We start from the raw sequence: 21,425 nt of genomic DNA, 5'->3' as shown, positions 1-21,425 counted from the left end.
GAAAAATAATGAACTGTCTAGATCAGTTAAGTACGCTCCTGTCTATACTCTCATAAATTGAAAACAGAAAAACTTCCACGGTAATTAAAAAAAAAAAAAAAGTATAATAAGTAGAGTTCATTAATCTGAAGACAACAACCCCCTGCCTCCCACTTTACTGTGAAGTATCAGAAACATAAACAGCTTAGCACAACAAGTTCTATTACTGTCCAGGGTTGATTTTTTTGCTCTCAACGTAAAGTTCTTTGAAACAACCAGACCTACAGACACCCAGCTTGTTCATCTTCACCAGACTTTCTAAGAGGACTGACTGACAGCCTGCTTGGTAGAAAGACTGGCAGTCTTCCATGATAAAGTCTTTATGTCTGGGTCTTGAAATTAATAGCTGCAGCCACTGAACCAAAAGAATTTTGTTCTAGTAAAAACTGTCAAGCTGATAACTCTGGAGACTGAGGTGTCTCATTTATTCACAGAACAATTAAATTACAGAAGGCACAGGGCACATTCCTCCCAAATATGCCTTTCAGATGTTACACCAATAAAATCCTTGTTCTGAGGCATTTCTGTTGGGATAAAGGTGGATTTTTTTATGGCTATGGATGAACCTGTCAATGGAAAGGGGCAATTAGTACAAATCCCTGACTGTAGATGTGCAATGGGAACATCTGTCTCAGCAGGAAAGACTGACATTCAAGACGTTTTGCAAAAGCCAGAGAACAGGCAACAGATGGCAGCAATTTTCAGTCTCCAGTGACCAGCTTGGACTCTTTTCTGGCTAGCAACTGTGAATGGCTCAATTATCTGGCCAGTTCCCTCAGACTTCTGCATCTATCTAAAGCATCTATCTAAGAGAAGTGCATATTTGATGAAAATTGTTTTTAAAATGATGTAATATAAACAGGGTTAGCAACATCCCCCAATTCCCATCAAGTTCAATGGGAGAGCAGGGATACTTAACTAACTGTTCACAGGCTCCGACCTGCGTCTTGTCCAGTGGCCAGACTGGTGATGTACCTGCTAAGTTAGAAGACCCACATTTTACAACAGGGTTCTGGCTTTCTACCAGGAGTCTGACATAGGTACAAAGAGACCAAATAGTCAACAAACAGATGATTCAACCTTTTAGGAAAAAAAAAATGCAGCAATTTTTTGTCTCTCATTTTGTGCACCTGTAACAGTTCCTGTACATGGAAACATACAAAAGCACACGCACAAGTAATCCATCTACCCAATGATAAAGCCAACCCACTGCCTGAAGACTTCCCCCCTCCCAAATCCACTGAGCAAAACACAGGCAAAGAAACATTTAGGATTCCTGGCAAACTACTCCTTTCCCAGCACACACTAAACAAATCCTTGCTATCTAACAGGGTGAGAGGATGAATTAACATAACCACTTCTCCACACAGCAATTAGCAAATGAAATCAAAACAAAGGAAATGTCCTCCATTAATCTTTCCCTGCCAAAGAGCACCCGACTGCCATATAATCCACAGCAATTAGCCAAATAATGGGAGCGCAAGAGATTTATCTTGAAGCAGGAATTAGGGAGGGCACGATTAATGTACTGTACATCAAGAGTACAGGCAAAAGCTGGTGATCCCTCTGTGCAGGGTTGTTTGAGGAAGCTGCAAAGCTTAGTAGCCTGGAACCAGGTTATAGCACATACCCCCTAAAATTCCCCTTTAACACATCCTGTGTAAACCAGAGTAGCAGCCACTGCATATGGTAGGATCCGAGTTGTACCAGACTTTAAAATCTCAGTGGTGCACCTAGGAGCTTACCACTATCTTCAATTAAAAGAGGCATTTGGAAGTAGGTTTTGAAAATAAATAAATAAATAAAACTGTAGGCATGCAAAAGAGGTGGCAGTAGATCAGTAGAGATACTGATGATATGTCCCATCTTGCAAGCAGAACCCACCTGCTCCACTGGGCTTAGTGCTATTTACCAGGGAAGTTATAAGCCAAAACTCAGGACACGTAGTCCCTTTGGCAAAAGACAAAGCAGAGTAACAGCAGACTCCTGCTTTTAGTTTTCACACCTACACTGTCTCTCCAATATTATTCTGCTGCTTAGCAGGATGCTGAGAAATATTTTGCAGATATTTTCTAACTGCCGCATGGTCTTGCTTTGGGCTACAGAAGGGCTGCCATGTTCTAGCCAGTTTGTTTTCTCCAGAGTCCCATGAAACTGAATACCAAACATGGAACAGCTTGCAGGGACACCGCAAAGCTCTTACACTCACATTTGTATCAGTAATAGGGAGAAAATGAAGAGACAAAATCAACAATCCAGAGAGAAACAATCTTTGTTCTAAACTCTGCTGTTAGGCAACATGAGCCTAAAAGCTTTTGGCTTCTTTAGCAAAATAAACAAGAAGTCAAAAAAAAAAAAAAGCAATACGCTTAAACATTACAAAGCAATGAACTTAAACATTACACATTATGATAAACACACAGGTTTTCTATCATCCAACAGGCTGGCACAGAAGAAGACATTTAAGGAGATTTGCAAAGATGAAGAGCTGTGCCAGAAATGTCTGTGCCAAAATGTTACCGTGGGACAGTAAACAATTGACCTGTGACATTAAATGGAATAGGACACAGAGTAGGATATGGACTTATCCAAAGACTTATTTCCAGGATACTTTCAACACTACTAAAAATGAGACTTTAGCCAAAAGTAATAGGAAGAGTCCAGACTCTTCCTACTGCTAAAATCAGTGCTGATGTGGTATGCAAATACTGTCTTGTCATCAACTTACCAGGCAAGCCAACAGGGAACTTGCTTTGGGCAACTGGTCTCACATAGGTGTTGCTGTTATTAAGGCTTTTAGGTATTCAGACAGCTCAAGAGAAATTCTGAGGGCTATGTAATGAGATATATTTTAAAATGATCAGATTTAATCATAGATGTGAAATTTATTCTACGGAAAGCCTAGAAACAGATTTAGTCCTCCTCCACTGAGAATACATGGCTTCACAGATTCTGTCAGCTGCCATACTGCTGCATCTTTTCTGTGCTCTAGACCTGTGTCCGATGTCTTTCACACAGCAAATATAATAGGAATAAAGTTGATACAGGGTGGATCCACAAGGCATTCTTGAAAAAGCCTGCATGGACTCACATTTCTACGCCTGATCTTGCAGTTAACTTGTTTCAATACAGCAAGCTTGATTCCAAAATCCAGACTCTCTCCTACTCCCAGTCTGTCATACTTGTAATCAGGAAAAATCATGTACCTTGCAGTTGAAGAATATTACTTGTAAGTGAAAAAATACTCAATCCATATTCATCTAGAGGAGTTACTAATATTTCACACCATGGTTGAGACTCTACTCAGTAAAAACATTTCTGTTTTCTTTCCTCTCTACTTCATCTTTATATCTTACTTCTTTTCTTTCTCCTCCCTTCCTTTCCTATCCCCTCTCTTGCTTCATCTCCAACAAATCTGAAGATCTTTTCTGTTATCCTGTCCTTTAAGCTGCACAGGAAGGACACGTTCAATCCTGGACTATATTGTATAGATCTTCTATATGTGCTTAGCATACTCAAGAGTGGGGATGTGAGGTAGCAATGGCAAGGGAAGTAAGAAGCTACATGAAACTTCAACTCTCTTGATGTTCTCACAGCTGCAATCGTTCCCATTTCCCTGGAGTTCCATCAGCTGACCCAGCAGGGTCACTTTGCCCTGGTTGTGGCTATTTGATACGGTTTCCCACAAAATCAGTTGAGTTGTTTCCCTCTCTCACATAGAACTGACTTCACCGTTGTTCCCATGGGTCTCTTTCCTTTTTTGAACTGTTAATGTACTGTGCTTCCTAATCATCAGTATTTTTACAAAGAAATGATAAAACAGAACAGAGGATACCATTTCTGGTCTCCTCTTTCCAGCATACAGCAGTCATTTACCGAGTCCTGCGGACTAATGAATCTTCAGCTTGTTTGCTACTTTCCAACAGATGACCATGTTCTTGCCACCTTGCACTGGGGCTCCTTCTAAATGTGCATGAGAAGATAACAGCAGGTGACCCTCAGTACTGCCCTCTGGGGCATCCTTAACAGCAGTGAAACAAAAAGATTGTGCCAAACAGTTCATCCCTTCAAGCAGACGTTTCCACCTTCTCCCACAGTCTGTCTCCTGCCCATTGTGGTCAATACATTCCCATGACACGGATCAGCACAGACCTGCCAACAGAGACCAGCACAACTCCATCTGGCCACTTAGAGCAGTCTTTCTGCCAGCATTTGTTTCAAGGGAAGGGAGAAAAGAATGGCATTCAGCCAGTTTACTTGCCCAACTGCCTCGCAAAATGGAAATTGTGGGCAGAGCCTCAAAGATGGTCAAGTTAGGGCTGCAAGGTAATCTTTCTAGCTGTTTTGCTGTGAGCGACCCAGTGGCAAAGAAGATGTTGTAATAAATTTTTAGTCACTGGGGTATTAACAGACTTTTCCCATGACCCATTCCTAAATCATATTTGTAATGCCTGCCTCATCACTTAGACCAGCCTTTGTTTTAAATTCCAACATTGCTGGCTGAAACTCTTTCAATATGAGTGCTCTCATTGTCATCCAAATATAAGGATGAATTTCCAAACCTCCTTGTTCACACAACATAAGCAACAATCACGGTGGAACCCCGGCAGCCAGAAGAGCATGGCCTGGTGATATTTAGTAGGGCCTAGGCTGAACAAAGCTACAACCACACAAGGCATTCTTGACTGTCTGTACTGTGCCCCTAAGCAGGGATGTTGTTGTACATTAATTTGACAGCAAGAAAATAGAGATCGGTCTAAAAAGAAAGCTTTATGTCACGATTTTCATCCTAACAGACAGATTTGGGACAGAGTCCTCATAATACTGATTGTTGAAATTCTCCTTTGTGAAACTGTGACAAATCTTATAGTGCATGGGGTGGATATTTTTTAACAGAGTCACCATACAGATGGATGGGTTTTTAGAGAGACAGAGACAGAAATATATAGATTTCAGCCAAATACAAAGAGGGAGAAACTGCCTGGAAAAAAATAACTGAGAGCAACTCAGCACGGCTTGGTATCGGGAGCTGAACTTGCAGCTTTGACAAGGCTGACTTTAAGGCGACCTTCAGTGGAGCTCCTTAACAGTGTATGCTGGGCAATCGCTGGTAAATCTTTATTAATTTTAATTGGCGGCACCCATTTATAAGAACCATTAAAAAGGATAAATTGAGCCCATCCGGCGTAATGTCTTTTGTTAATTAGTTTGTCAGCACTGTTTTAATATCCCCTAATGACTTCATATTTCAGGCCTGACATTAAAGGAGACGCTGTGAGAAAGGAAATGGTCTTATCACCGTGTACATTTTTTTCTTTTTTTGAACAAAAAGTGTCCTTCCAGGCCTGACCAAGGTTAGGTGTCATTTAATTCAGACAGACAGGTACCACAAGACTTGGAAAGGCCCTATCACCCTATCCAAACTTCACCTTGCTACTTACCAGCATGCTCTGCTGAGATTTTCTCTCTTTAAAGACCTGCACAACAGCAGAAGATATTCAAAATCATGTGTCGCTAAATTCCCATCCTCCACAGCTTGTCATGGGCATGTCTCCAGTCTCAAAGCACATCCATGTGAGAAAAATAGGGGAGAAGCCTAAGACAGAATTGCATCAATGTCTCCCTTAAGTACAAGCAGGTTAAACCCCACAAAGCTGGTCTTTTGATTCACAAGGACGTGCACAGCACCAATGATCCAGTCTATCTTGGGGGACACAGTCTTACAGGTGAGAAGCTGAAAGGAACAAGTGCATCAGCAAAGAGTGTTTCATGTGGGTTAAATGTTGAACTAGATGATCTTACAGCTCTAGAGAATAAACCTGTGATTTACTCTCAGAGAGTACTTCACAGAGAGTAAATCTGTGATTTTGGTTTCAACAGTTCTGTCCTTCCTCCCTGTCATGGTTTTGACTGGGACAGAGTTAATTTTCTTTGTAGAGGCTCACACAATGATGTGTTTTGAATTTTTTAACAAAAATAGTGGTGATAACATACTGATGTTTTTAGTTGTTGAAGAGCAGTGTTTGCCAGAGCCAAGAAATTTTCTGCCCAGCCAGCAAGGAGGCTGGGGGTGCACCAGGAGCTGGGAGGGGACACAGCCAGGACAGGAGACTGACCAATGGGATGTCCCACACCATACGGCACATGCTGAGCATGACAGTAAAGAAGAAAGGAAGTAAAGAAGGAGGAAGGGGGGACATTTGGAGTGATGGCATTATGCATGATGAGCCCTGCTTTCCTGGATGTGGCTGAACACCTGCCTGTCGATGGGAAGTAGCAAATGAATTCCTTGTTTTGCTTTGCTTGTGCATTCTGCTATTGCTTTATGTAGTGAGCTGTCTTTATCTCAATCCATGAGTTCTCACACTTTAACCTCTCTGATCCTCTCCCCCATCCCACCTGGAAAGAGTGCATGAGTGGCTGGGTGGCACTTAGCTGCCTGCTGGGGGTTAAACCACAACACTCCCCTGTGCTCATCTTGTATTTCTTGGAATAGCACACTCAAACTGCAAGCCTGGAAGATGGATAAGACGGATCCAGTTACAAATGTTGGAAAAACATGGGTTTAGTGCTTCTACTAAGCACCATACTTTAGATCTTTATGTCTCAAATAGGTTATACAGATTTTTTTAAGTTTAATTTTATATTAGTTAATAAAAGTGATTTTTCTTCACTATGAGGATGGTGAAGAACAGGATTAGGTTGCTCAGAGAACCTGTGGATGCCCCATCCCCAGAGGTGTTCAAGCCCAGGTTGGATGGGGCATTGGGCAACCTGGTCTAGTGGGAGGGGTGTGTGCCCATGGCAGGGGTTTGGAATTGAGTGGTCTTTAAAGTGCCTTCCAACCCAACTCTCTCCTCACAGTTCTGCCCCATACAAATGTCTCTGAGCTGAGGAACACTGGAACTTTTCACCCAGGGAACCATTCCTTACTGTGCGGTCTGCAGCACTGCGCTTCTTACCCCTTCTTAGTCTCAACAGTGCTTGATCACACAGACTGGGAGATCCTCAAATAACGTTCTCTGTCTGTGAAAGGCTCTGTCTTGAGGACTAGATTCTATTACTTTGTTTTTATTGAAGATTTCAGCTGGTAAGCAATATGAGGAAAATAACATTCCCCACCAGCTAACATCACACCTGATGCTTTGATGTCTCGTGTTAGGTAAGTTCACATGAGGGTGAAGCAAGACAGAAACAGATCATAAAAAAATTAGCTTTTCCTCTGTCTTATGTAGCTTTGTAAACCAGGAAGAATTTCAACAATTTTAAGGTGTTTGCATTTACACTGGTAATAGTAAAAGGAAAGTTAAATCTTTAGCTGACAAAATAATATTATCTTTTCTATGAAATTTCAGGGTAACCCATAAATGGCTCCTAAAAAGCATCACACTGAGAATTGTAAAGAGGCATATTCCACTTTGCTAGATCACCTTTCTGTAAAAAACAAACAGGTAATAACTGTAAAGACTGAATCAGTTATTAGTTTTATTACTGAGCCAAGTCCTTGCCTCAAAGTCAACGCAGTAAAAGTCTGAAGAACTAACAATTTTTACTTTTTCCATGAAAATTTAAGGCTAATGATTTCACCACTTTTTTTTTTTTTTTTTTTTTTTTTTTGGCAGATGCAGACAGCACTTGAATATTAAAAGCTGCTCTGTGATCTCCCAAAAGCCATTCTACCATCATTGCAAGACTGTGCCTTATTTCATGTTTCATGCTAATTTAATTTTTTTCAGGGGACTGCTAAAACTATGCCCTATGTGAAGCACACAGTAAAAGCCTGCCTAGGGTAAAATAGATATTCCCAGCAGGATGAACACCTCTTTGAATGAACTGCCTTTGCAGCTAAATAGAAGTCTTATGTTTTTCCTCTAACCAGCCTGTCTCTTGTGCACTGATGTGCTCTACAGAATTCAGCCTTTCATAATCAAAGCTCTGTGCTACACTGCCGGTATAGTTGGTACTTACTCTCCATTTTGCAGCTCTGACAAATACAAATTTACATAACAGTCTTTCATTTCTATAAAACATCATCCTTCATGATGCATATAGTTTCAGTTTTCACAACAGAGCAAAAACTTCTCTTTCCACTCTCCTAGTATTTTCAGCTTTCGTTATACAAAAAATTATACCTTCATAAGTATAATTTTTGCTACCTAGAGAGTGATGAGAGATTTTCTTCATATGCATATTAATTAAATGACCACTGAAACTCAGCCAGGAACTAAGAAAGAAGGAAACATATATTCCTGTTTTCGGTTACATGTAAAAGCCCTGGAATGACATCTACCACTGCCAAAATGTAGCAAACTTGGGCCTAGGACTTCCAGTCTGTTCCCCTACATGTTGCAGCATTATTGGCACCAGTTGGTAGCTTTCCTCATTTCATATAAAACTTTCTGTCCTCCTGTACCTCATTCTTGCTTCCGGTCTTCAAAGTTTAGGTATCTGATAATCAAATTTCCAAGTACTAATAAAATTTTTATATTTTCATAAAATAAAATTAAAAAGTTTCCAAATGCAGAGCTCTTGACCTTAATAAACCCTGTGCCTAGCATATTTCAGGTACTTTAATAAATATTTAATACTTTACAGCAAATTGCTAATAAATCTATTTTTTATCCGAAATGCAGCTTGCAAAACTCAATCCCTCACACAGACAACTTAGCACCTAAGAAACATGGCACCCATTACAATAACCTGACTAGTCAAAAAATTAGCCTACATTGGTAATTTTAGAAGTGTGTATGAACAGAACTACTGGCGGGCTCAATCCATGGCATCCAGACCCTGTTCACTCCAGCACAAGTTCCCTGACCTCCCTCCACGCTGGTTGTGGCCTCTTTACCTGCCAGGAATCATTCAGGAATTCACATGGATTTATCTGTATGTCTGGATTACTTAGTATATATGTTGAAGATGTTCATTTCCCTGACAGGGGACAGAGATCACAACCCCTATTTTCAATAACACGTTTTGATTAATAAAGTTATTGTTAGTAGAATTAAGCTGTGACTTATAACAGCAGATAACTACACACAAGGCGTTCCCTTCACACAGCTCACTCCTTTGCACACCATGCACTAACTTGCAGTTTCTGGCTGGAGCAGCAGCTGGGAGGCCAACCCCAGCTGTCACCTCACAAGCAGAGGATTGTGCTCTCAGTGGCTTCCAGGCAGGTGGTTGGAGAGCGTGACAAGGGGTCCCTTGTTTTTGCTGCTGTATATATTTACCTGTGGTCCCTGTCTGCAGATATCAACTACCACAGCCTCAGATGCGGTATGAGTCACGCTGCCCGCTGTTGATCCTGTTGTTTGCTGGTGGCCTTTGACAGATTTGGCTGACTCTGGTGCTAATTTATCAATGCTTGTAGGTTTGATAGCACTGCTAGCCTCCGGACCTTATCAGTTTTTGGGAGGTTTTCAGACATGACCTCTCAGCATATACTTTTCCCCTCTTTCACTTGCTGTCTTCTGGTGCCCATTTCCACCCCACATACATTAAATGCTTGCAGAACCCACTCCCTCAGAAGGAGCCTTTACAACACACACACACACACAGGAGTTTTTGGCACTTCTGCAGAAAAGCAGAGCTATGAGGCAGGATCATATGAGCTGTCCTGCCATTTGCAGTAGATCAAGGAGAGCCAACCAAAAGGAGACCTACCAAAATTAGAGTAAAAGCTACAAATTGAATTGTTCACAGTGCATATGGATCTTTTTTCTTAGGGAAACATCTAACTATAATGGTAAAACAAAGGTAATGTTGCTCAAGTGCTTTTTTATTAACTGTAGTGAATTGTCTCCCAGCATCTGATAGCTCACCCCCTTCCCTTGTCATCAACTTTTATTCAAATAAAGCCATCCACTGAATAATCTGTGTGAATATTCTTGATCTGGAGCCTATGTACAACTAGTTCTTACATGTGTTTTGTATAAGAAATAATCTTACTTCTGCTCTTTAGCCAAAAATCCTCTAATTTTGGAATAAAATTCTTGCTGAGACAGGGGTACTGAATTGCCACTAGATGGCAGAGAGTGTCCCCACCTTTAATCTCACTTCGCTAGAAAAAAAAGAACGCAGAAGCCCTTTAAAAGCCCCAAAAAGGTCTGTCCCTGTCTTCTCCCCACTACATCACAATGGGCTTCTTACAACAGGCAGATGATAACTGGGCCAGGGCTAGGTGAAGTGCCCGTAGCCAGGTTTTACGTGCACAGTTTAACACAGATTGAGCACTATGTTTGGGGAGAGGTGAGGGAGGAGATGCTCTCAGCCTGAACTGTGAAAAATAAATGGTGATGCCAGAAGACTGGGGCAAAGTGAGTGCAGACATCTGCTTCGCTAGCCACACAGTGAGACCAGTGTCAGCAGCATGTGCCTCTTGCTGTCTTTGTCAGCAGCTCAGCTTCTCGGGGAGATGAGCCCTTCCCATGGCCCAGCACTGCACCAGTTCTTTGGTCAGAGGCAAAACCTATTGGGTTGAGTGAGGCTCCCTGCTTTCCTGACCACTTAGGTTGGCCTAGGCACAAACTAGTTTAACGTCTGATACAGGATGAGGACGACATTTGCATCCAAATTCATGAATTTACAAATTAATTTCCATGAACCATACAGACACAGACTTTGTACAAATGGCCAAAGATTGAGATAACTCCTGCACCCCAGGCTCTACCCCACACATTTTAACAATTTCAGCATTTAAATTCATGAGCTCAATACTCTGCCAGCTGGCTACCACCTATTTGACTTTAATGGAATTAAAAAGACATGAAGCAACTTTACAACCTTAAAGGAAGCTGTGACTAGTGACCCTATCTTTTAGCATCTACTGTCCTGTTTATCACTGCCCTTCCCAGCTTTGCACACTCTGTTTGGCCATCACAACTGAGCTGAGCTTGTAGCTAGGAGAATTACCTTACACTTAAATACAAAATGTTTTCTGTCCTGCTCAGTTCTGATCCAGGGAAGTAGATTAACCTGTTTGGTAGTAAAAATCTTCTTCCAAGAGAAATTTTCATCTCTGCTTTTCTACCTGAACCAGCCCTGCAAAGCTCCCACCAGTTCCTTGCTAGTATCCCCCCAGAGAGTCTCACCAGGCCTACTCCCACTGCTCTGTCTCTCTTCAATAAGCAGACAATTAACTTCTAGCTTCTCAAACTGCAGCAGAAGATTATGTAAGAGATCTCCACTGAGAAATGACCTTTTTACCTCTGTTTTGATGCTGGAACAACTTCATGCATGTATTTTATGTTCCAACGAAAACATAAATTCTGGATGGCTGAGAGAGTCACAACTTCCCTCTGAACTTCTCCCTGCTGTATAATGCTACATAAACAAAAGGAGAAATGAATGACAGAGAGTCTGCTTGACAAGATCCTTTGGAAGAATAAAGATGGTTAATTAAAATACAGATAAATGTAATGATGTTTTCTAGACCTGAGAGAAGACTGGTGTCTCAGGAATTGTTGGAGGGGTGTCAGATCCTCAGGATAATATTGGCATGTAGAAAGGAGTCAGAAAGGCTTAGAGACATATAAATGGACATTAAAGCAAAAAGAATGATGTTCTTCTTGGTTCTGGCATTTGTTTTCTTGGGCACTACTCATCAAAGGGAGGGAAGTATTTGCTGAGTATGTAGAAGAATTTAGTGGGTCTGAGGTGCTGATTCCTCAAGCCCAGACACTTAGCATGCTCAATCCAGGAAAAGCAAAGAAACGCTCCATTTCAGTGTACTTAACTCTCAGAATACTTTAACAATCAGCAGCAACATCCTTCAGAAGACAGCCTGCACAATCCCATCAACTGGAACAGGAGAGGCAGTGACAAATCCACTTGGAAAGCATCAAAGTGTGTGGACAGTCCCTGCACATTTTGAAGGAGATAGTTCTTTCAGATCCAGTTGTTGTTCAGTTAGCTCACAGAAACAGCTCTGCATTTCCCCCATGCAGATTATTAGGGTACTAAGCAAAGTACAGAAAGATTCAGGACCTTGCACTGACACAGTTTTTGCTATTTATTCTGCACAGAGATCTCATACAAAACTCTCTGCCCTCGGGGTGATGCAGTAATATGAGTTCATTCACATGAACTCATTCATGATCTGAGCTGGCAAAAAAACAGGCAGTTCAATTGTTCAAAAATAGTATTAAAAAGCATTAAAAAGATAGGAAAAAAACTCACATAGTTGATTTTATGACCATTGTTTGCACAGTTTTCTAGAGATGGCCTAGTTACATGAAATACAAATAGCCAAATATTTTATATGACAGTAGAATTCCCTTGTTCACTGACAGCTGTGCAGTGACATTGATTAAGTCCCTCTTCATGACAAAATAAACCAGATATTTCCCTCATCCATGCAGAAATAGCAAACTGGGAATTGTGGATTTTTTCTGCAAACTGAAAATCAAATTAATTCAGCAGGAGCAGTTTGTTACACTCCATCCAATAAGCATATTATAGATCTTAAAAGAAGGAGGATTCACTTTTCTATTCATACATATCATTTATTTACTAAGTCTTTGAAATCCCTCCGAATCTGATGAAGCATGGGTTGGATAAATGGACTGTGAGGTAGACTGCAAACTTGCTGAACTGTCAGACTCAAAAGGTTGTGATCTTTGTCACAAAGTCCAGCTGGAGGCCAATCACTAATGGTGCACACCAGGGGTGATACTGGGGCCAATATTATTTAACATCTTAATTAATAGTCTAGACAAAGGGACAGAGCACACCCTTAGCAATTTTGCAGCTGATACAAAATTGGGAGGAATGGCTGACACACCAGATGGTTGTGTTGCCATCCAGAAGGACCCTGCAAGTCTGAAGAAGTAGGCCAACAGGTGTAGTCAATCCTGCACCTAGAGTGGAATAACCCCATACACCTGTACATGCTGCAGGCTGACCAGCTGGAAAGCAGCCCTGAATAAAGGGACCTAGGGATTCTGGTTGAACATGAGCCAGCAATGAGCCCTTGTGGCAAAGAAGGCCAAGGGTCTCTTGTGCTGGATGAGGGACAGTACTGTCAGTGGTTTGAGAGAGGTGATCTCTCCACTTTGCTCAGCACTGGTGAAATCCTACCTGGAGTGATGTGTCCATCACTGGGCTCCCCAGAACGAAGGACGTAAGCAAACAGGAGCAAGCTCGTTGAAGAGCCACAAAGATGATTAAAGGACTGAAGCTCCTGTCATACAAGGAGAAGGTGAGAGAGGTAGAGTTGTTTACCCTGGAGAAAAGGCAGCTCAGGGGGTATCTTATTAATGTGTACAAATCCCTGATGGCAGAAAGTAAAGAAGATGGAGCTAGATTCTTCCTAGGGGCATCCAGTGACATGTCAAGAAGCAGTGGGTACAAACTGAGACACAGGAAATTACATTTAAGTATAAGAACAAACTTTTTCAGAGTGACTGTCCAAATATTGGAATAGTTTTTCTAGAGAGGTTATGCAGATAATCCTTGGAGACTATTCAAAAATGTGACTGGACATGGCCTTGAATAACCTGCTTTAGTTTTGAACAGACTTGGGACTATATGATCTCCAGGGGCTCCTCAACATTTCTGTGATTCTGTGAGCCTATTCTGAACTTTAGCTTGAGATTTATTATTTCTAGTAGGCAGCAATCTCCATGATGTGGATTGAGGAGATGATACATAGGAAGTACTTCCTAGAACACACTATTTCATCATAACTTTATTCAGTGACACACTATTTCATCATAACTTTATTCAATGGCCACGTATTGTTCTCTAGATTTGTGTATTCTGGCTGATGCACGTAAGCATTCAGCAGTGTCCGAGATCCAACTTTCTGAGCAATCACAATCTCATACTCCCCAACTGGCAGGTCAGGAAATATCCATGTAATGTTGATATCTAGCATAGTTCATGTCAATTCTGAACTCACTGCACCCTCAAAGGTTATCTGGAATGTTCAGGACACGCTGAAGTGCTTCACAGTAGTGAGACACGATCTTTGTTTCAGACTTCTGCAGCTTCTTGTGGGTTGGATGTATCTCATGCATACCTGGAACCAGCGCTTTTGGTTCCATTTTTTCCAAATGATTTCATATGTGGTTCACACATACCTGAATCATCCTGTAAAATGATTCTGCAGTTAACAAGGGCAACCAGACCTGATTTAAAAGCACACAACTGTTCAGAAACAAAGCATGAAAGTAAAGGAATTGCAGCTGATGTTTATTTGTAGATCAAGTCCCAACTAGACTGAAGAATGAATATCCATCTTTGAAGCATTCTGAAGGTGTACTCCCCTAGGACAACCCAGTTAGCTACATCCTTCCTTGACCTGCTTAAGTAGCAGTGTATTTACGGCATATGAAAAACTCCTGAAAACAGTAGATGTTACCTTCTTCATCCCAATCAAAATTTTCCTGGTGTAGTATTGCTTCATAAAACCAAAATCCTAGAAAGACTTTATTTAAAGATGCATAAATGTGAGATCTCATAGAATTTTAAATAATTTACAGTTGTTACACTGTTATGAAATTTTATTTTTATAGTACTGTTTATAAACATAAAAACATGATTCTGTTTTACCAGTGTGACTCAATAAATTAGTGTTATGTTGTTGTGAGCCCAGGAATTGAGGGTTTCTCAAAAGTCTTAGTATGCACAAGGAATCAACACCCAGCAACATAACTGTGTCACGGGAAAAACAAAGCTAAATGCAAACTGCAAGTGCAAAGCTTCTGGTAGGAGGTTTGCACAGCAGAGGGAGCAGCTGCCCTGAGTCACTTTTTTTCTTTTCATCATACTTTCTTTCCCCCCATCTTCTCTTGAGGAGAGGGAGTGAGAGAGCAGTTGTGGTGGAGTTTAGCTGCCCAGCAGGGTAAAACCACCACAGGAACAGTGAGAGCTGTGGGAAGCAACACTATAATTTGCTATAAAAACAGTATCTTCAGAGAGTCCATAGTTTATGATAACATTTAGGGTTATGGTTTTTAGTTCCTAAGATTGTTTGTAGAAAGTGTTTTGAAAGATTCTCTTGAGAATAAGACATGAGAGATAAAAGGTGAACAAAACATATGACTTAAAAAAGAGTAAAGAATCCTTGCTCAGAATGGAACCCAATAAGAGCTACTCAGTCATCTGTGAAAGAGGTTACTACATGATTTATGATTAAAAGCAACACCTGGATTACTTTCAATAAACAAGACCACTTAATCTGCAATAAATTGCCAGAACTCCAGAACAGCAACATGTAAGAACCAGATTTATCGTAACCACATCATATGAAAGCAACCTCCACTTTTTAGAGACCAAAGAATTGATAGATGTTGTCTGCAGCATCAACTTTCTTTAAAGCGTCACTTTTCAAGACAGAGGGCATCAGTGTCCTCAGCAGAGTGAGAATGCCTCCAAGTGTGGCTGTTACCTCTATCTGCCTTGCAGCTGGCCACGCACTCACAGTGGGTATCCTGGTGCATGCAGCAAGGGTACTGACTACCAAGAAGTAAAGCAGGACTCCATACACTCAGCTCTGAGACAGGCAGCAACCACCTATTTGAACAAAAGTACAAATTGGCCATCACTGTAACCCAGATGACCAGAAACATACAACTGGCGAGGCTCTGGCCCTTTGTAACAGCTGGTCTCAGTCCAAGAATAAGCTAGGCATCCATAGGGATGGCTGTGAATTGGCCAGTTTCCATCCACAAACACAGAAAACTGCTGCAGTTCAACCCACAAGTGTTCTTGGAATCTGCTCACTACAGCTCTAGAAGAGGTCAAATAGAAGGTGCTCCAAAAAATATTTATGCTGCAATCGCTCTGGCTGCTTTACTTGGGTAGCTAACTCTGTGTTGTGACAGACAGCTGGGACATACAGACAGTGAGAGTCTGATCTGTATCCACATTTAAGCACTCGTGTTTCATGCAGGCACATGAACTATACAACAGGAATTTAGGGGATATAGCAGCTGCATTACAAGGAGAGATTTCTCTCTTTTATTTGGAGACATGAAGGCTGGGGGGGATATAAGTGAGAATTACAAAATCTTGAAGGTGGTGGAGAAAGAGCAGAACTGTTACTCACCAAACTTTGTAATATTAGAAGTAGGGGCACTCTCTCAAACTATGTGCAAGATAGCTAAAGCAGACAAAGTAAATAACTTTTCTTTATGAACAGAGCAAGTAATGAATTTGTGGAATGTGCTGTCACACAAGATTGAGCAGAACAATAATATCAGCAGGCTTGATGAAAAGAGCAGACTGTACAAAGAGGATTAATTTATGGGCAACAGCTTCAAAACAGGTATGGAAACAGGCACATGTGTACCTCATTATTACCCTAAATCCAATGGCTGTGGATGTTAGGGAAGAATGAGGGGAATGCACAACAGGAAGCATTCAGGATCATGTCTTAGCCCCAAACACAATTGCCTGCTGTTACTGCCAGAGGTAGATATACTAGCCTAGATGTGCCATAGGTTTGGCACAGTAAGGCACTGGTAACACTTTTATGCTTGAAGCCATGGCTGGGGAAAGGTCATTGACACCACAGGCCTAAGAACCCTGCCTCCCTGTAGGAAAAGCAGCTAGTACAGCAATCAAAATTACAGCACCCTGTAATTGCTGTCATACCACATAACATACTTGAAAATATGTGTAGAAGTTCAAAGGTGATAGCACAAATTTTGGAGGTCTGTTGCTCATTGAAGTACAGAAGCTAAATTCAGAATGGTTTCTGTTATATCCCGCTAGCTGCAACTACTGCACTGTTGGAAAAAAAAAAAAAAATCTTTGTTTTGTTTTCCTCTATATGCAGTTCCTGTCCATAACACTCCCTGATGCAAATGAACTGTTTTGTTTTGTTGTTTTTTTTTTGTGCCTGTTGTAATAGGGACTTCTCCACAAAACTTGTATCCAAATAAGCTTGCCTTATAACTTCATAAGAGAGGCACTTAACAATGACCTAGCAATGAAAAGCTTGTCCCTTTCTCACAGTATGAGAACACAGATCTTTAAGAGAAAATTCTGTCATTTGCTAGCATCCCGACACATGCTGACTTCCTCTGAGCACAACAAAGCTCACCTGCTTCCTTCCTTCTCCATTCAGCCCCCACAGCTGTGACAGACACGTTACTGAAACACACAGCACCTGCACCACACATCCTCTTACCTTCCACTCCATTTCTGCAGCCCTGAAGAACTGAAAGGAAACAAAGCTGGGCAGCAGCCATCTGGATGTATCCAAGGCCCCACCAAAGACTCGTGAGACCTGACCAAGTTACTGCTCCTTCTAGGTGTTAAATACCTCTTTTTCCAGAATTCTTCACAGCTACATGTGCATTTATATGCTATGCATCCCCAAAGCCTTCTGGAGCACAGGATGTGCTGTATTACTTTAACTACTGACCCAACTGCAATGGCCAGTGCTCTACAAATAGAAGAAAAATTGACACAACAAACTTAACCAACTTTGTACTGTAATGGATGGGCAGGGAGATTGCTTGTGACTCCCTGGGAAGAAAGGTAAGAGAGAGAGAGATTCCATCTTATCACAGTGGAGCCCACTCATTTCTCAAGTCTAAGGGAAATGTCTGTTCCCATTCTTTCTGAAGGCAGCCAGGCCAGTGAGGACACACATTTTTTGTTACCTAGATCTAGAAAATGTCCATACACTAGCTCATTTCTTGGCGTTCCAAGTTTAACCTGAAATCATAGTGTTGTATAACAGAAGAAGCCAAGCACTGCCAAGCAGCAGTAGAAATTTCATCTAGCTCATGCTTCAATGGGAACTGGACAGCTGGAATTTGTCTGTTAAGTAGTTGGTAGCAGGATTAGTTACATTGGTCCGATAGCCTAGAAACTGAGTCCTCAGAAATTAAATCGGGAAAGAACCTATTAAAACTACCCAATTTCTCTACCTGGCATGATGTGGGCATAACACACTGTATCATTAGGCAGAACCCATTTGACAAGGTTGCTGAGCTAGCAGAGAACAGGGCTGGGTGACAAAAGTCCTGTCCTACACTAGAATCCTTCCCAGTGTAAGATTCTGGAGCAGTGTCAACTCTTCTAACACCAAGAGCAATAAATAAGAAAGTTAGGTTCTCAACAGAAGAAAACAGTTGATCTTTGCCAAGATCAGTTTCTTTTCAAATAATTTTTCCTCACAACTGAGCAATTCATAAGATGACCTTCTTCCAACCCTTAAGTAAAATCATACAGCCATATGATCCTAAAGTCGTTCTGGCTGTGGGAAATGGATAGCTATGTAAAAATATTCTAAAGAAGAAACAAACTGTGAAACAGAAAATAAAAACAGGATGTCATTAGAACACGTTGAGAATAGCCAGGCTTTGGCATCAGACATCAAACTCACTCCTTGGCATCAATCATCAAACTTATGTCTAAACTGGTGTATAATTTCAAGTTTTATAATTTCTAGGTGAATCATATGTCAATTATTAGGAATAGCATTATTTTTAATTTTCCTGAGGAAAAAAAAGTTACGCACATTTTCATTACTAAACCACTAGATGTCACTCTTCCCATTTTTTCTCATGTCTACACTATCTGCAAGATTTCTATTCCCCCAAAAAACTGCTTAATAATCACGATAGTGATTACAAATGATCAAATATGGCACAAAGCCTACACAAACACAACCTCTTTGTAAGCCTGAAGAAAAAAATCTAGAGGGCAAATACTCATGGGTCAAGGTGTTTTGGAGCTGAGATTCAGCACCACCTCCAGTTGGAGAGGGTGAAAAGTATAACATCCATAGTTATAAACACAGACTTATTAACCGTTCAATGAATTTTGAGTTCCAACACTAACAAAATTAACAACCTGGGCAGAAGGCAACACCTCTTGAGCCTTTGCAGGCTCAATTCTCATACCCCCAGTACGTAGGTATTAGGCCCTGCAGTATATTACTTACACAATATTCCCTCAGTAAATTTATCTTTTTAGCCCATAGCCAAAAAGTGACTTCCCTCTAATACGGCTCAATGTGACAACATCGAGGAACCAGTGCTCTTTGCTCTACACCTTAACTCCCATGTAAACCCCATCCTACCTCAGAAATTTGCCGCCACAAATTCTCTCCTCTGCAGGAATATAGATGTCACTGGGTAGCATAAAGCACATTCAACAGGGTACCTACAAAAGATACAATACATTAGTTAATGTATAAGTATCATTGCCAAGAGAGTAGCAATTTTCAGCAAACCAGGGTAATAAGGAAGAACTGCGCTGTACATTTATTTAAGGATAGGACTGGGTTTGTTGTAGTTTGGCTGGGACTCCCTTCAAACTACTTTTGTGTTGTTTTCAAATCCTCCTTTGGCATCCTAATGTGCCAGCTTTCCTCTAAGGAAGGAGATATATACTGCAAAGAAGGAATGAAGAAAAACTGATCCATTAGTAAAATATAAGCAGAGCTATATTCTAGATGGCTTTCATATTGGGAAGTGTATTTTCTTTTCCTAAGGGCCTGTATGTTATTTCTGGGAACTAAACTGGAGAAAATTGAGTTCACTCTGAACCCAAGTGAAATGCAAACTAAGACACCAGAGCAGTCCCTCTGGTCCTTTTCTTATGCTGTGACTCAAGAGTTTGCAGAGGTTCTGTTTGAAGAAGGAAATGCTACGACTCCTACAACAGTTTTCAAAGACTTTTTGACTCTTTGAATGGGGATCGTCAGGAACACACTGCAAAGAGTATCCACTCACATTCCAGTTCCCTCACATTTCCCATGCTTGTCAAGATGGGAGAGAATGTTGCTGACTTACTCTACAGTGAATGTCTAATACGTTGTCCAAATAAGTGCTTCCACCCTGCAGACAGCACCAAAAAGTAACTCCATCTTCACATTCTTGTCAGTAAGTTTGGCATAATAGGGCCGTGAATAAATTAGTAACAGTGTGGAGAAAAAAAAATAATAATAATAATAAAAAAGCACATCAGGAGCCAGGAGATTAACACTGACAAGAAGAATGTACCATTTATTAATGGTACATTAATTTATTAAACCTAGTTTTTGAATGAAACATTTTACTAATATTCTTCTAATAAAATCCTCAGTGTAGAACAATTCCTTTCAGTTTATGATATAATAGTGCAAAACGATGTATTGCTGCTCTAACTTCAATAAAGGAAAGATGGAAGTCTGGTCCATCAAAACTTAATTTGCATTTCCAGCAGTAAAAACAAACTAAGCACTTCCTTAGCATAACTAATCCCATTCCAAGTAATTCTCTCCAGTCCCCAAGATTCATCTTGTTATAGGAATTAACCTACTTTCCAAAAAATATTGCAGAGAAGACTTTCCAGAGGGACAAAATTTTCATTCCCTTGCCACTTATGTTGCCTAGAAACAAAAGACGGCTGGTTTGTGGCCCCATCAAATCTCTGCTCTGCCAAAATCTTCCTGTGTGATCTTGGCCAAGTCACTCAGGACAAGTTTACACCTCACAGCAGAGAGCGCTGCCAAGTTTGTTCCCAAATCAGGAATGCACATAGCATGGCACTGCTCTACCAACACGGGCCAGGGCCAGCACTGGTACGTTCAGATACTGTTGTGTGGAGGTGGTTCTGAACTACTCCACTGGCTCACTCCACTGCGCGAACTATTGGAGGTCAATGATCACACAGGCAGCTCAGGTGGCTTTTCATCTTCAGTAAAAGCATGTGCTCAGGTTCTCTATCTCTTTTTTCCATTTGCAGAATGGGAAGAATAGTATTCTCATGTTTTGCAAAGATGCTGTAGGTGTAGCATCAAGAAAACAGGTGAAGCATGGAGACAGCACAGTACCAGAGAGGAGGAGAACAGAATGCAACACAGATCTCTGAAGCCCCTGGAGCACTTCAAAGTTTCTTTGGTGCAGTAACTTTATCCTAGGCTTCAGGAAACAAAGCATCTGTTGCTACTGAACCACACAGATAAAACTGGAAACGGTAAGGATCAAGCTGTAAACAGCAAACTGCTTAGGACCAATTTTACTGAGAAAATAATTAGAATTAATCAAAAAAAATCTTGAGAAAACACACCCGTTCTTGCAAAACACCAGTTTATTGAAATTGGCTGAAGAAAAACAAATTTCTGCTAAGAAAGGTTGGTTGGGTTCAGAGAGGATTTTCTGATCAAACCGAAAGGGAGAGATGCCAGTTCCAGGATGTCCTGACAATCTGTAGGGTCAAAGATAGGAGAGACTGAAGTTCAAATCGCATGCACACTGGGACTTGGCACAGGGAATTGAACCTAAGGTTCCACATAAGCTCCTGACCTACTGCACCTGTGGCTAGCTTGGGAGAAGTGAATTTTATGTGTATAGCTGAATGCTCGCTTTCGCCCATAGAAGAAAGCCTGGCATTGCAGTCCAAGGTCACTACACCTACTTGAATGTGAGAAACGTATG

The 21,425-nt window shown here is 41.1% G+C and overlaps 1 long non-coding RNA gene across 4 annotated transcripts in view; it reads right to left on the bottom strand.

The window, feature by feature from the left end:
- The window catches only part of LOC119717152 (uncharacterized), a 102,307-nt gene extending 83,112 nt beyond the window's left edge, over positions 1-19,195 (bottom strand). For all 4 annotated transcript variants that reach the window (XR_011809593.1, XR_005266213.2, XR_011809594.1 and 1 more), the window contains exon 1: positions 19,085-19,195. This is a non-coding gene — a long non-coding RNA (uncharacterized lncRNA). The remainder of the gene's footprint in view (positions 1-19,084) is intronic.
- Positions 19,196-21,425: the final 2,230 nt, after the last annotated feature.

This window comes from Anas platyrhynchos, chromosome 5 (genome assembly GCF_047663525.1).
Source record: "Anas platyrhynchos isolate ZD024472 breed Pekin duck chromosome 5, IASCAAS_PekinDuck_T2T, whole genome shotgun sequence".
NCBI classification, from domain to species: Eukaryota; Metazoa; Chordata; class Aves; order Anseriformes; family Anatidae; genus Anas; species Anas platyrhynchos.
This window is presented reverse-complemented; position numbering and strand designations above follow the sequence as displayed.